This window comes from Ictidomys tridecemlineatus, chromosome 9 (genome assembly GCF_052094955.1).
Source record: "Ictidomys tridecemlineatus isolate mIctTri1 chromosome 9, mIctTri1.hap1, whole genome shotgun sequence".
Classification (NCBI taxonomy): domain Eukaryota; kingdom Metazoa; phylum Chordata; class Mammalia; order Rodentia; family Sciuridae; genus Ictidomys; species Ictidomys tridecemlineatus.
In genome coordinates, this window is record NC_135485.1 from 68232266 (window position 1) to 68245522 (window position 13257).

The window sequence follows — 13257 nt, forward strand, 5'->3', positions numbered from 1 at the left end:
GTGTTCTCACAGCATAATCTAGTGGGACAGGCTACAGGCTAGAAGTCACAAGTTGTAGCTTTGGGGCCTGGGTCTGGCAAATGCTAAATGCCAACATGAGCAAAGTATTTAAATCTCTGCAGCCTTTATCTACGAAGTGGGAATAATAATTCCCTTCAGTGTCAAAGAAGCCATTGAAATGGAGAGGCACTTTACAAACTCTGAAGTACCAGACCTATGTGATTATTATTTTCCTTGTTCTGCCTGCTGCCTCTCAACAATATTATCATTATAGACACTTATGTCTTGTAGTAAGTTTGATGTAAGAGTAATGAATATACCTTAAGTGTGATATAAAGGAAAAGAACCTTTCTTTGTCTCCATCTTCCTTTCAACCTTCCTCCTCTAGGTGATTTTAAGCTGTCCAGGACCCCTAGTTCCAGAACATATTTATTTATTTATTTTTAAAGAGAGAGAGAGAGAGAGAATTTTTTAATATTTATTTTTTAGTTCTCAGCAGACACAATATCTTTGTATGTGGTGCTGAGGATCGAACCCGGGCCGCACGCATGCCAGGCGAGCGCGTTACCACTTGAGCCATATCCCCAGCCCCCAGAACATATTTATATTTGATTCACTCATTAAAAACAAACTTACTTGTCTGATAATCTTTACTTTTAAATTTTAGCTTTTTACATGGATCTAACCCACACTTAGGAGATAAGAAAATTCCTGAATGAATGTCTTTCTATTCTCAGCTGAGAGGTATTTTCATATTATCTTTAACTCAAAGGTGCATTTAGAATGCTGAGACTCCTAGAATCCCTTCTCTAGCTGTAGGGAGTTGTCTAAGGTATAGAACAAGTATAGAGTTTGTGGTGTAACTTTGGGTGGCTGGTTGTGCAGGCATTTGAGAAGCTCTGCATGGGCCCTGATTGCTTCCAGCACTGTCCCAGGATGGAACTGTTTTTTAGGAGTCTTGTGTTTATTTCCATTCTGAAATTGAAAACACAATTTAAAGACAAAAGATGGCTGTGCCATTTAGAACAATTCAAGCAGGAAACCACCTCAAGTTTCAATTATAAAGAAGATGCCTGTGTTGAATTTCTAATGTCTGAACAGTGTGGAACAATCCAATGTTTAGAATTTAGAAGACTTTGACTTCTTCTATTGTTTTCTGCTTTGTCCTTCAGATCAGTCATGGGACATTTTGGGCTCATTGAGCTAACTGTATTTGCCACACATTGATGAAAATAATTTCATGGCCTTTAGAGTCTTACTTGAAGAACTGAACAAATGCTCTGACTTGTATAAATAAGAGAGTAGAACTTACTGGGAAATGAAAAATATTTTGAAAACAAGTGAGTGTCATATTGAAGACTCAGGGAGACTTAATTTGTTGATGTTTGCAAAGTATTTTGAAAATGAAAACCATGATGTCCTTGCTCAATATGATGAATACCATTTATTCTTGGATATGTAAAAAGTCACTTATTTTAGATATTCAAATTTGGTGTGCTGTGTCTACAAAATGCAGGTTGTTATTTTGCAGAAAGAGAAAATAAAATTCTAGATGAAAAATGCACAAATAAGATGAATTTTTGAATATGCATCATTATTATTCTGGAAGATTTATATATGTAACACCCATGTGAAATTAGATAAATGTTATTTCCCCAAATAAACAAGCTTATTCAACAATGGCAGCATAGTATGAAATTGGAATATTTAAGTTCCAGGCCTGAGATGCCTTTTATCAGCCAGGAGATTTTGGTCAAGTCACTGGTTTCTTTTTCTACAAAAACAGGAGAAATAATAATATATTTTCCATTTGTCTTCTAGAGTTGTTTTGAGACTGAAATGTAATCATATAGTCATTTGGCAATTTTAACAACTATAAAAATAAGGCAAAATATCATTTCTTGGTATACTTTAAGGCAGAAAATGGCTTAACACCAATAATTAAAAATGCACAGAGACTAATTTTCTTGTTACTTAGTGTCCTTCAATAATTTCTTCCTTTTTTTCCCCCCTTCATACCTCTATGTATTTTCCTGAATCTTGAGACGTTGAAGATGAGAAATGGTGGGAAACTTCAAGAAGGATCTTGTCCTGTTAGGAACAGGATCTCTTCAACTACCAGACTTCCCAGTGCTGGAAATTGAAATGTTAAAAGATGACAGCTAGACTGCATTTTGTAGACCAGACCATTTTGGGGAAACCGAGATTTCAAATGCCTAGAATTTGGAATTTCCAATGTCCAGACTACCCAGTATACCATTAAAACAAATAACTAGATGAAACATTTGGCATGACAGAAATAGGTCTCCCACTGAGAAATAAGCATTCATAATTGTCTGCTTTGATGCACATTGTATAACTGTCTTGAGACAATTTCTTATATTTTCATTTAATACCCATAAATATTGTGGTACAGGGAAGATGGCTGTAAATTCCTTATAACTCATCTCATGGAGAGGTGGTCTGATTCTTCTCTCCTTGAATCTAGACTGTCCTTGGTGACTTGCTTGACATAGTGACTGAGATGGAAGTGATGCATATTTTGGGACTTTTGAGGCTAGGATGTAAGAACTCAGGAGTTTTTATCTGGATCTCTTGGAACAGTTGTTTAGGAGCCCTGAGCCACTTGAAGAGACTTTCATGCCACAGAAAACCATTTAACCACTCCTACTGACCCCTGCCTTCTATTTGTCCTTGCAAAGTACAGGACATGTGAGTGGAGCCAAGTGGGAGACTCTAGATCAGCCCATCTGCCAACTGAGTAACCCTGAGTGACCTGCCCAATTTTGTGACCCACAAAATTTTGAGACATTACAAAATAGTTATTGTTTTAAGTCATTAAATTTGTAACTATTATATGTGAAAGAGAACTCAAGTATATTCATTAAGATATCTTAAGGCTAGAAACACTTATGTTCATCAAATTTTATTGAAAAATCTATGTTTTTTTTTTCATACCCTAGTGGAAGCTAATACTATAAGTTGGGTACTGTGGTAAGCAACTCACCTATGTACCACTGGTGCATTCCTGTGACCTCATGTCAACTTCATAGCAATATCCATCCAATGGGAACTTTCTGAGCATCCTACTTTGCTAGGGTTCATAGTCTTTTCCATTGTGCACATTCCAGTCATGGAAATCAAAGGACATCCCAAAAGGATGGGTTTTCAGGGACATTCTAAATGATCTCACTGTTTCTTTCTTGCTTAGAAGAAATTAGTACATCTCTTCTATAATGTGTAATTGAGGAATTTCTTTAATTACATTTAGATGAGTCCTACAGTCTTTTCATAGGCAAGATGGTGCCATGACCACCTTCCCACACCTCTTCATCATTCCTTTCAGAGCTCCTCATCATATTGCTCACTAATCTCACTGTGTCTCATTCTAGAACTCTATGAGGCATGGATCCATGAGGCTATTTTTTGTTTTCTCCTCATTTGCCTTCAGAAGCCCCTGTCCCTTCCTGCTTCATAGTGTACTGGGGGGAATTATTTTGGCCATATTTATTTTTCTTTGCTATCCTTCTATTTCCTCTTTCTCTGTGATTGCAGTGTTTCCTCACATTTATATTAATTTATAACCCACACTATGTTTTGTATATTCTTTGGGGTATAGATATTTGCATACAGAGTGGATGTACCATAAAACTAAGAAGTTTGAGTTTTAGGATCTTTACAAAAGGCTCTACACAAAGTTCTATACATGATTTTGAGTCTTCTATTTTTTAAAAATAAGATCCCACACATTGTATGAACTCCTGGTTTCACAAACCCTGTGCCACTCCTGAGTATGGCACACCTGAAGGCCATACTTCAGCCTTCATGTAATGTCACAGGATTTAATAATGTCTAAATCATTTGCTTCAAAATATTAATAGCGTGACAACTCTTTTTTAAAGCCTATGCCCCCAAATGATCAAATAGATTAACCCTATTCTTTTTCTGCCTTTAGCTGTACTTTCTACCCCTTAGTTTATTTTCTACCTCCTTGGAAATTCCTTCCTCTGAATGTCTGATTGTTGGCTTTCTCTTTTGCCTGATTTATTTGAATTTCCTTCATTAGTTAAACTCCACCAGTACAATATAAAACCTCTTTGGATTCAGTGGAAATTGTCTCCCTTTTGTTAATAAGTAAGTCAGTTGTTAAATTCTGCTACTTGGGAGAGGAATTTCAAGTGCTTTCAGCTCTGTGAATTGACCAAGAATTATTCACTGGGAGAATTCTCTTCCAGGATTAAGAAAAACAGCAAATAATACCTAAGAACAGTTCCCAGTAGCCTCATTCTCATGGTATTTGGACCTTCTGGGGAATAATGGTGTGCATTGAGGAGTTTGTAGTTCTGATGTGAACCACGAATGAAGCACTCACTGCAAGCTGAAGGCCCTTCAGGATGCAGCCTGTGGAGGAAGCTCCTCATGTTCCTTGGTTGGGCCCAGTGCATTTAATAAGGGAAACGACTGCTTGCCCAGTGGGGCAACATTATTCTTCGCCCACCTTTCCTGAAAGAAGCAGATATGATAAATCCTAAAGGGTTTTGGGTCTGCAGTTGGAGAAGTTCTTTGAAAATAGGGTAAAAAGCTGTGGCTTATTTATGCCTTCAGAGGGAAAGCTCTAGGAAGTTCCTTCAGGCAAGGGAAAGACAGCTGGTCCAAGGCTATTCTTTCTTCTTGTCCCACCCTGGGAGTAGATGATCCCTGTGAATATCTAGTCATAGCCTCTCATGGGTGACTCACCACAGGTTTAGAAAGTGTTCTCTCATCTATTCCTAGGATCCCTGTGGCCTCTGCTTAATCTGTCCATACTTTTGGAAAATAACTACTTAATTACACTCTTCTCAAGTTCCTAAATTTGAGTTTCCTGACCCAATCCATCACTTTCTCATTGGGTTCTTGTCTGATTTAAAATTTAGGTTTCATTTGAATATCTGCTGCCAATGAAGCTGCCTCCCTACTGTCAAAAGTGCTCTGTTTTAAGTCATTGTAGAGCCATCTTAACTGTAGCACTTGGTTTTTAACATTTTTATTAATTCTTATTTATTTATTTCCTCGGTCCTCAGGGCACCATGCATGCTGAGCACATGCTCTACCACTGAGCAACAATCCTAGCCACTAATTTCATTTTTTAATGAAGTGTAGCAGTCTTCATCTTTGAAGACAATTAGAAGCTACAGGATATTCAAGTGTGATAAGCCCCCAAAACATGATTTTGCTGATATCATCACAAAATTTGAAAATGCTGTGGAATGAGGAACTTTAGAAAGAAACATGAGCCACCAGACCTAGAAAATATTGTGTTGGAAATGAACATTTTTTACTTTATTAATACTTTCCTTTTCTTTTTTCATGGAGTCTCCAGCATGTTGACACCAGGGTAGGTATGGGACCTTGGGAAGTAATTAGTAATTTTATTATTTCAGAAATTATAGATTTGTGGTAGGTACATATATAATATGTATTTTCATAAATTAATAAATAAATTGAGAATGGTACCTGTTTACCTCAGGTTTTAGGAATTTAGGGGTGACCCTTCCCCAAGATGCACTGTTACTTCTCACTAATCTCAAGTGACAAGTTTGGCTAAAAGGGAAGCATACAGCATTAAGGGTATCAGAAAGAGTATAGGAGAATGTTGCCGTTCTTTCTTTTTAGCTCCCTTCTTTTTCTTTTTTCATATTTATCATGACATTCCACGTTCGATAAGAAAAGTCATCTTATTGAACAGGAAATATGTGTGTGGAGGGAGTAGATGCTGGTTCAAGATTTACTTTGCCCACTAATGGATCATAGAAAACCCTCAAACTTTTCGCATCAGATATAAAAATAGTTTTCCTTTTTATGGGAGCATGGGGTAGATTTAGAACCATTGTTCTTAAGCAAGGTAAACCAAGGTCACTGTCACCTTTCTGCATAGTCTCCTAAGAAAGAAGGCAGAACAGGCATATCCCCTGCTTGAAGCCCTTTTATTTAGCTTCTCTTTGTATTAAAAGGATTGGCTTTCACCACAGGAGAGGTTGTAATTAGATTTCACCATGAAAGGAAGTAGTAATTAGATTTCTCAGCAGCTCCACCAGCCTGTTTCCCTGGAAAAACATGGAAAAGGGCCTGAATATCCTTTCAACTAGCTGGAAATGTGGCTCAGCCCAGCCTGCAGACTCTGGCCTGAAAGGCTCAGTGGAGTAGGCCATGTACATAGCAGCTACTCCCAATCTCTGATAAAGAAATTCCCACTTTGGCCGCTAAGACCAAGTGCTTGGTCCTTCAGGTGGAAGCTGGAAGAGTCTGTGTGTAATTGCTTGGGAAATGTGTTAGGTAGGAAACGTAGGACATTCCTCCAAATGAAACCCTCCGACTAATCTCTCTTTGTCCTGAAATTTGTATGTTCTGGAGAAGAGAAGGATGTCCAAAGTCTGGCATACCCTAAAACATCATTCTCCACCTAGATAGGCTAGTGAATTTACACAAACAACCAGAATCTATTTAGGGTCCTGTGATTAATATTGTGCTCTTTCTTATAATTGGATTCACTTCAGGTTTATAGTATTTTTCCAGAAATTTAAACTAGAGTAAGATTAGGTGAGAGCAATTTTTTTCCAATTTCTTTTCAGTTTCTTCGTTTTTAGAACATTAATTGGAACATACATTTAAATATAAAGATATACATCTTATTTTTGAAGTTCTGTATATTGCCCTGTCATTTAAACTTACTGAGCATAAACATGTCTTCACTGGGCAGCTTGCCTCATTGTTCCTCTTCTCTTGTTTTCTCTCTCTTATTCTTTTTCTCCTAAGAATTAACAAGCTGGGAGAACACTGAGCTGGGGTTGGAACAGTCAACCACACCTCTGAAAGAATTGCTCCTTTCTATTGGCCACATCAATGGTTCTTTGGCAATTTTAGTGCTGGTAGTTTTGCATCAGATCTTTCTTTCTTTCTTTCTTTCATGTTTATTTATTTTAGTTATAGGTGGACACAATATCTTTATTTTATTTTTATGTGGTGCTGAGGATCGAACCCAGTGCCTCACACATGCTAGGCAAGCACTCTACCTTTGAGCCACAACCCCTGACGTTGCATCAGATGAAACCCTCCGACTAATCTCTCTAGCTGAATTTTTCTCTTGTTGCCTTGATTTCCAGTTGCTGACTCCTTTACTGGCAGCCTCAGCAAAACTCTAATGTCTTCCTTCCCTTCTAGAATATGGGGACCTGCTTCAGTGTTTTTGGTTTTCAAGGCAGATTATTATGGCTTAGTATATTTTTCTCATTTCTTCTAAAGTCAAATGACCTAAGAAAGACATATCATGTACCCTAGAGAAAGGAGACATTTGCTTTGACTCTTCTCCCTGCTATTTTCTTTTTCTTCTTCATTTCCTGTAGGATGTACATCCACACATCCAAATAAGGTCAGGTATCCTCTGTTGAATTCGTTTATATCAGAGGAAGCCTGTAGGCTACTATTTTTAGTAGTTATTATAACTATGGAAAAATTTCCTTTCTGGGAAAGGTAGCAAACAAAATGATTATTATGGGTACATAATCAGACTCAGACAGAACATGCTCCTTCACCTTGTCTTTATATGAGAGTCAAAGGCTTTGTTATCAGAGACTAAATCCCTTAGTCATATTTTGGCTACTAAATACATGCTGTTACCTGATCCAGAGTTAACACTGATACTTTGGGTGCTTTTAAAGTATTAATGAGTCTCTGGGGAGAGCTCAATGGCTTGGCATTCAAGTCTTCTTAAGGATGAAAACAAAGCTCTTCTATTTTGAGTTCTCTGCTGAATCACCACTTGACATCAAGCTGTCCCTGCTCTGGGAATGTATATGACATGCCCTGACTCAATGATAAGCTTTTCTGGATCTCTGACATTCATCTGCCCACCATTCTTCCTAAATGAACCTACCACCACGTGGGTCTCAGCTAAGGACAGACATAGCTCCTGCCTGTTGGGGCTTTTGAATCAGGAATCAGTCTGAAATAGTCTCAAGCAATGCTTGTTTTGTTCTTAGGAAGGTCACCTTGGCAGAATGGATGATAAAGGAGCTAAAAGATATTTGAAGAAGACTCAGTTACTATTCTTGAGGCATGACTTAATTACTGTGAGTGTTGAAATTACACACTTTCAAAAAACCACACTTATAGATTCAAGTGGTTTTACATAAGCCGTTTAAAGAGTAGTGGAAAAAGCAATATGGTAAGTAATTAAAATGTGGAGAGCATCACCACAGAACGAGGACTTATGCCTGGGGATTACATCTGCAGCATCAGCAGGTTTTTAAAAGGTGTGTTATAAACAACCTGCACCAAGATTGATGATGTGCTTTGTGTTAGATAATTACAGAGTGGATCTGGTGCATACTGATGACACTGATGTAAATGTGGATGTGTATGAAAAGTTTTCACAAAATTGTCTCAGGATGTGTGAGACACTTTTTAAAGTATGAAAACATTTGAGATGAAATAAGATTTTAAATATGTATGTGTAAAAATAGATCAAGTATTCTAACTATACATTATAATACATTATCCATTTGAACATTCAGGTTGGACAAAATATTTCACTAGAAAACTGAAGATGGCCTTGGATTCAAGGTCATCTTATATTGGGCATATGTAATTTTCCTTAATGTGATGATTTGATTAATGATCCTTTCCCTAAGGACATTGTAAGCTCCTCAAGGACACATCCCTCTCTGGCTTGGTTCCCTGTGCATCTGGCATTTCACAGCATGTGAAATACTGGGTAAACACTGGGTATGTTTGTTGTTTGAGACACCAGATAAAAAATATTATTTACACAGTTGCATGACCTAGAAAACACTTGAGACTCAAAAAACAAAACAAAACAAAAAAACAAAAACAAAAAAACCAAACAACTTTAATACAAAGCATTCTCATGAATGATACTTTAATACCTCTTGCTTTGGTGTTAATCAAGATGAGAAGAATATTCTTTACTTTTTAATAGAGTAGAAAATTCATAATTACTTCTTTTTTTCTCTTTAGAAGTCAATGCTTCACATTTATGTGATGATATTTCAAGGCCACTATAACAATGTGTTCACTGGGAAATTCCAAGTTGAAAAAGAACTATCAGAGTTAGACCCAACCGTGAAAAGAACTGTAACAACTACTACTTACTGAGCATTCACATCCATCATTTCAGTTAATCCTACAATGATTTTATGAATTAGCTGTTATCCCCATATAACAAGGAGGGGAAATTGAGGCTCTTGGGCTTAGCGACCAGCCTTTACCACGGGTTAGATACTGTCATAAGTTTCATATGCACACTAGCTCATTCAACTCCCATGACAATTTTATGACTGTTATTATCTCTATTTTACAGATGAGAAGACAGAGGCCCAGAGGGGATAAGATTAAAATAACTAGAGAGGTTGAGTGCCAGGATTTGAGCAGAGGCTGTCCAAGCATTCCCCTGAATAGCACGGGCGATGAGAAGAGGCAGTGGGAACTTGGAAAGTGGACTGATTGTGGTGTGCAGTATGTATTATTAAGTGAGGCCATTTCTATTTCTCCTTCTTTGCCTTTCCAGTTGTTTTTTTCCTTGCACCCCATAGTAGGCTGGCCTCGGTTTTAGTTGCTTTCTTGTTCATTTTCTAAATACCTATTCACTGAATCTTTAAAGGAATCACTTAGCTACTGCTACTGGTATACATAAGTTGGTTGCCTAATAGGAAAGGAACAAGCCAGGACTGGAGACTTCATTTCTAAAGAAGGATTTTGAAGCCGACTAAGCTATTTCACAGAGCCGGTCATGACTCGGGGAGTCTCTTTATGCTCTTTCATCGCTATGACGACAGGCTGCTCCTGCTTCACAGAGCCAGAAAAAGCAGCTGACATCTCAATGCTAGGAACATAGGGGGGAGGTTAACAAAAAAAACAAGAAACAAAATAAAAAAATCCCTTTCTTTTGAGTTTCAGTGAGAGAGGAAAAAATACCCTCTAGAGTAAGTCAAAACCCCTGTTCTTGTCTCCAGAAACGATGTGAAAGGAGAAAAGTTGGGGGACTTCTCCCTTGTCCAAGTGGACCAATAAAGCAGGACTGACTGCAGAGCAGCAGGTCTTCTCTCTGCCTCATGGTAGTTGCGGCAGAAAACACTCCCTGGTGACTTGGATGTTAAGAAGCTGCTAATTGATGAAGTAATGGAGACCCACAGTAACAAACATCTCATGTTAGAGCCCCCCGGGGGAATCCAGTAGCCCCAAATTTACTTTTACATTTCTTTGGATTAGAAAAAGGACAACTCACAGAATATTTCCTTCTTGATCTCTAGTTTTACTCTTGAAACTGTCATTTCAAATGTATAACACGTATCTCACTGGTATATGAGATTTCTTATGAATAATAGGTAAAAATTTTCCGTGTGTCAAGTATTCTGCTAGATACTGTACTTTGTGTTAAAGAAATATCTCATTTGACTCTTACAATGACCTCCTCCGTGGACATTATTGTTATCACTTTGCTTAACAGGCAGGTAAACTGAGTTCTGGAGGTGTGAAGGGACTGCCTAAGCTCACACAGCTTGTGAGAGGCAGAGTGAGGATTCCCAGGTCAATAAGACTCAAGGCCATGCTCTGTCCACTGGGCTGTGCTGATTCAGAGGCACAGACCTGGCATCAACGTATTCTTATGGAGCAACATATACAAGTCCAAGGAATAAGCCCTAAGGGAAAGCTAGAGAAAGCTCCCTTCCTAAAGTTTTGACACAGACACATAGCTAGGCCAGTACTTTTGTGTTAGCTTTGATTGATTAGTTCCTATGTACCAGGCACAGCTACCTTCTTCTCTTAATTCTCATATAACAAATGTCTAAGGTTGCTATTCATTTAAGATACTGAGTCCCAAAGATTTTAAGTCATTTGCTTAAAGTCACAGAGCTATTTAGTGGTAAAGTCTGAATATAAATCAAATCTATATGGTCTTAAATAAAACAGACCTCTATGGTCATGTATAAATAAGATTCCACAGTCTTATTTGCTTTATTCGACCAACCCCCTACCTTTGGAACAACTGGTCAAGACCACACCCTGTGTTTTCTGGAGTTGTGTCTATGTGTTGATGCCCAAGACAAAAACCAGGCCAATGATAGTTGGGACCATCATTGTGAGCTCAGCTTTTGGCAGAAGATGCCCTGTGAGACCTATAAAAACAAGACTCTGGCCTGGCTGGGCGTCTTTCAGAAAGCCAGATCCATCAAGGAAGTTCTCCCGGATTTATGGGGTTCCATTTTCCTCCACTGAAGATCGTTTCAGAGTGATATATGAAAATAAAGTGCACCTCAAGTCTTTTAACAAGTTGTTTATATTTTTGATGGAAAATGTTCCCAACATGTTCTGGACATTGTATTTAACTAAAATAGCAATGTCCACATACTGCTACAAGTCAACTGAGTGAAAATAACACTCAAGAGGAAATGAAATGAATAGTGTTTTGGAGTTGTTCAGATATATCACTTATGCATTTTATTTCTGTCATCACTGTTTATTACTTTTACTTAGTTGATACATGAAACTGAGCCATGAGAAGAAATTGGGGATTAAATCCCAAAGGACCAGGAAAAAAAAATCCTCAAGTATTCTAATTGCTCAATGGCTGTACAAAAATTCTCTAAAAGAAAAAGGCAAGGTTCATGAATGACATGTATATAATTTTTTCCAAACTATGGAAAGCAGCATTAGTTAATTGAATAATAAGCAGATGAGATAGATTGCTCTACTTTGCTACATCTTGTGGGATGATCTGAAATATAAACATAAATCTTTCCCAGGAAGGGTTCCTTTTAAAAAAAAATGTCATAGTTAACAATAGTCATAACCACAAATGTTTAACTGAGTGAGATGTGAACAAAAAAAGCTGTTATATATGAGAAAAGGGGGAGAATAAAAAAAAAGATTTTGCTGAGTTGGACTGAGTGAACATTTCTATTCAGTGTGCTTAGGCCCCAGACCAGAGGAGAGTGCAGATACATTGCCAAGGTGACATATTTAACCTCTGCAGATGAAAGGCAATGCAAACGAGATACTCCTTCTGCAGTACCCTTGGTGTACAGTTTCAACAGTATTGATCTGCAGTTGAAAGCAGAGTTTTCTCCTGCAGGGTAACCTTTAATGCCTGGAGGAATGAATAAGCCCTCCTTGCAATATTGCTATACTTTAAAAGACAGAACCAGAAATGATAAAACTTTATAAGAACTGTTGTATGCCTTTAGCTTTTAAATTCTCTTTCCCTCTTTTTGCTTTTCTAAATAAGACTTCATCAGGAATCAGAGAAATATTATGTCCCTGTGTGTGCATCTTAACAAATGATAAAAGGGGACAAGAAACAGTTATAAACCTATAAAAGGAAATGAGGAAAGAGATAACTTAAAATAACCTAAAAATAACAAAGAAAAATAAAGTATGAGAGGGATTTTTTTACCTCAGCAAAATGTTCCAATTCTACATTGCTGTTCGATACAGACCGCAGCTATGGAGTCATTCTAGTGATTGAATGACTAGATGATTTAAATATCGAAGACATACACCTTAAAAAAACTATTTAATTAACTTCCCCTATGGTTGATCTCACATTTTAGTGAAGCATTTCTACAAAACACATTTCAGGATTCAGACTTCATCAAGATCTGAATGCTACTCCAGCTAACAATAGTTCTGTTTCTCTTCTTGGTCTTTACTAAAACTATAATTCATTAGTACTTGCTACTTAATATTGTAGGAAAAAAGGAAACATGAATAACAAATGGCAAAATTCTCTATTCAGTAGCTTTTCTGTAAATTAGGTAAAAAGCCTTTTTTTAAAAAAATAAATAACTTCATATTATTTAGGCAAAACTATTAAACAGCATTATCAGATTCATGTAAATCAGCTTAACAAATGCAAATAGACAATAAATTATAAAATTTACCTTCAGATAGGTGGCTGGATGCAGAGCGTTGATAGAAAATTGAAGTTGAATCCCCTCTTTGCGCACAGCCAGGAAATAAAAGTTTGACAAATACCCAAGAGAAACTCTTTAAATCCCTTCCATCGTTAGCTGTGCTTCTTTGCCCAGAAGCACATTCAAGTCTATTGGACTTGAAATTCTGCTGCTCTGTCAACTAGTCAGGGTCTGAAGTGACAGACGAGAATTTGGAGGTTGGCACCAGGGAGTATTTCAGACTGTCATCGTTTTTGTTGCAGATTCCTGGATTTCTCTAGCAGGCTGGCCTCTCACTCTGAGGGCAGGG

The 13257-nt window shown here is 37.5% G+C and overlaps 1 protein-coding gene across 2 annotated transcripts in view; it reads right to left on the reverse strand.

Moving 5' to 3' along the window:
* The window catches only part of Sparcl1 (SPARC like 1), a 39035-nt gene extending 25785 nt beyond the window's left edge, over nucleotides 1-13250 (reverse strand). Inside the window, exons 1-2 of one of the 2 annotated variants that reach the window (XM_005341904.5) lie at nucleotides 12936-13250; nucleotides 2020-2133 (exon numbers count right to left, since the gene is read on the reverse strand). The gene's annotated coding sequence lies outside the window, so the exon portion shown is untranslated. The remainder of the gene's footprint in view (nucleotides 1-2019; nucleotides 2134-12935) is intronic. The other variant, XM_013365989.4, reaches the window with a different exon arrangement.
* Between the last annotated feature and the right edge of the window lie 7 nt (nucleotides 13251-13257).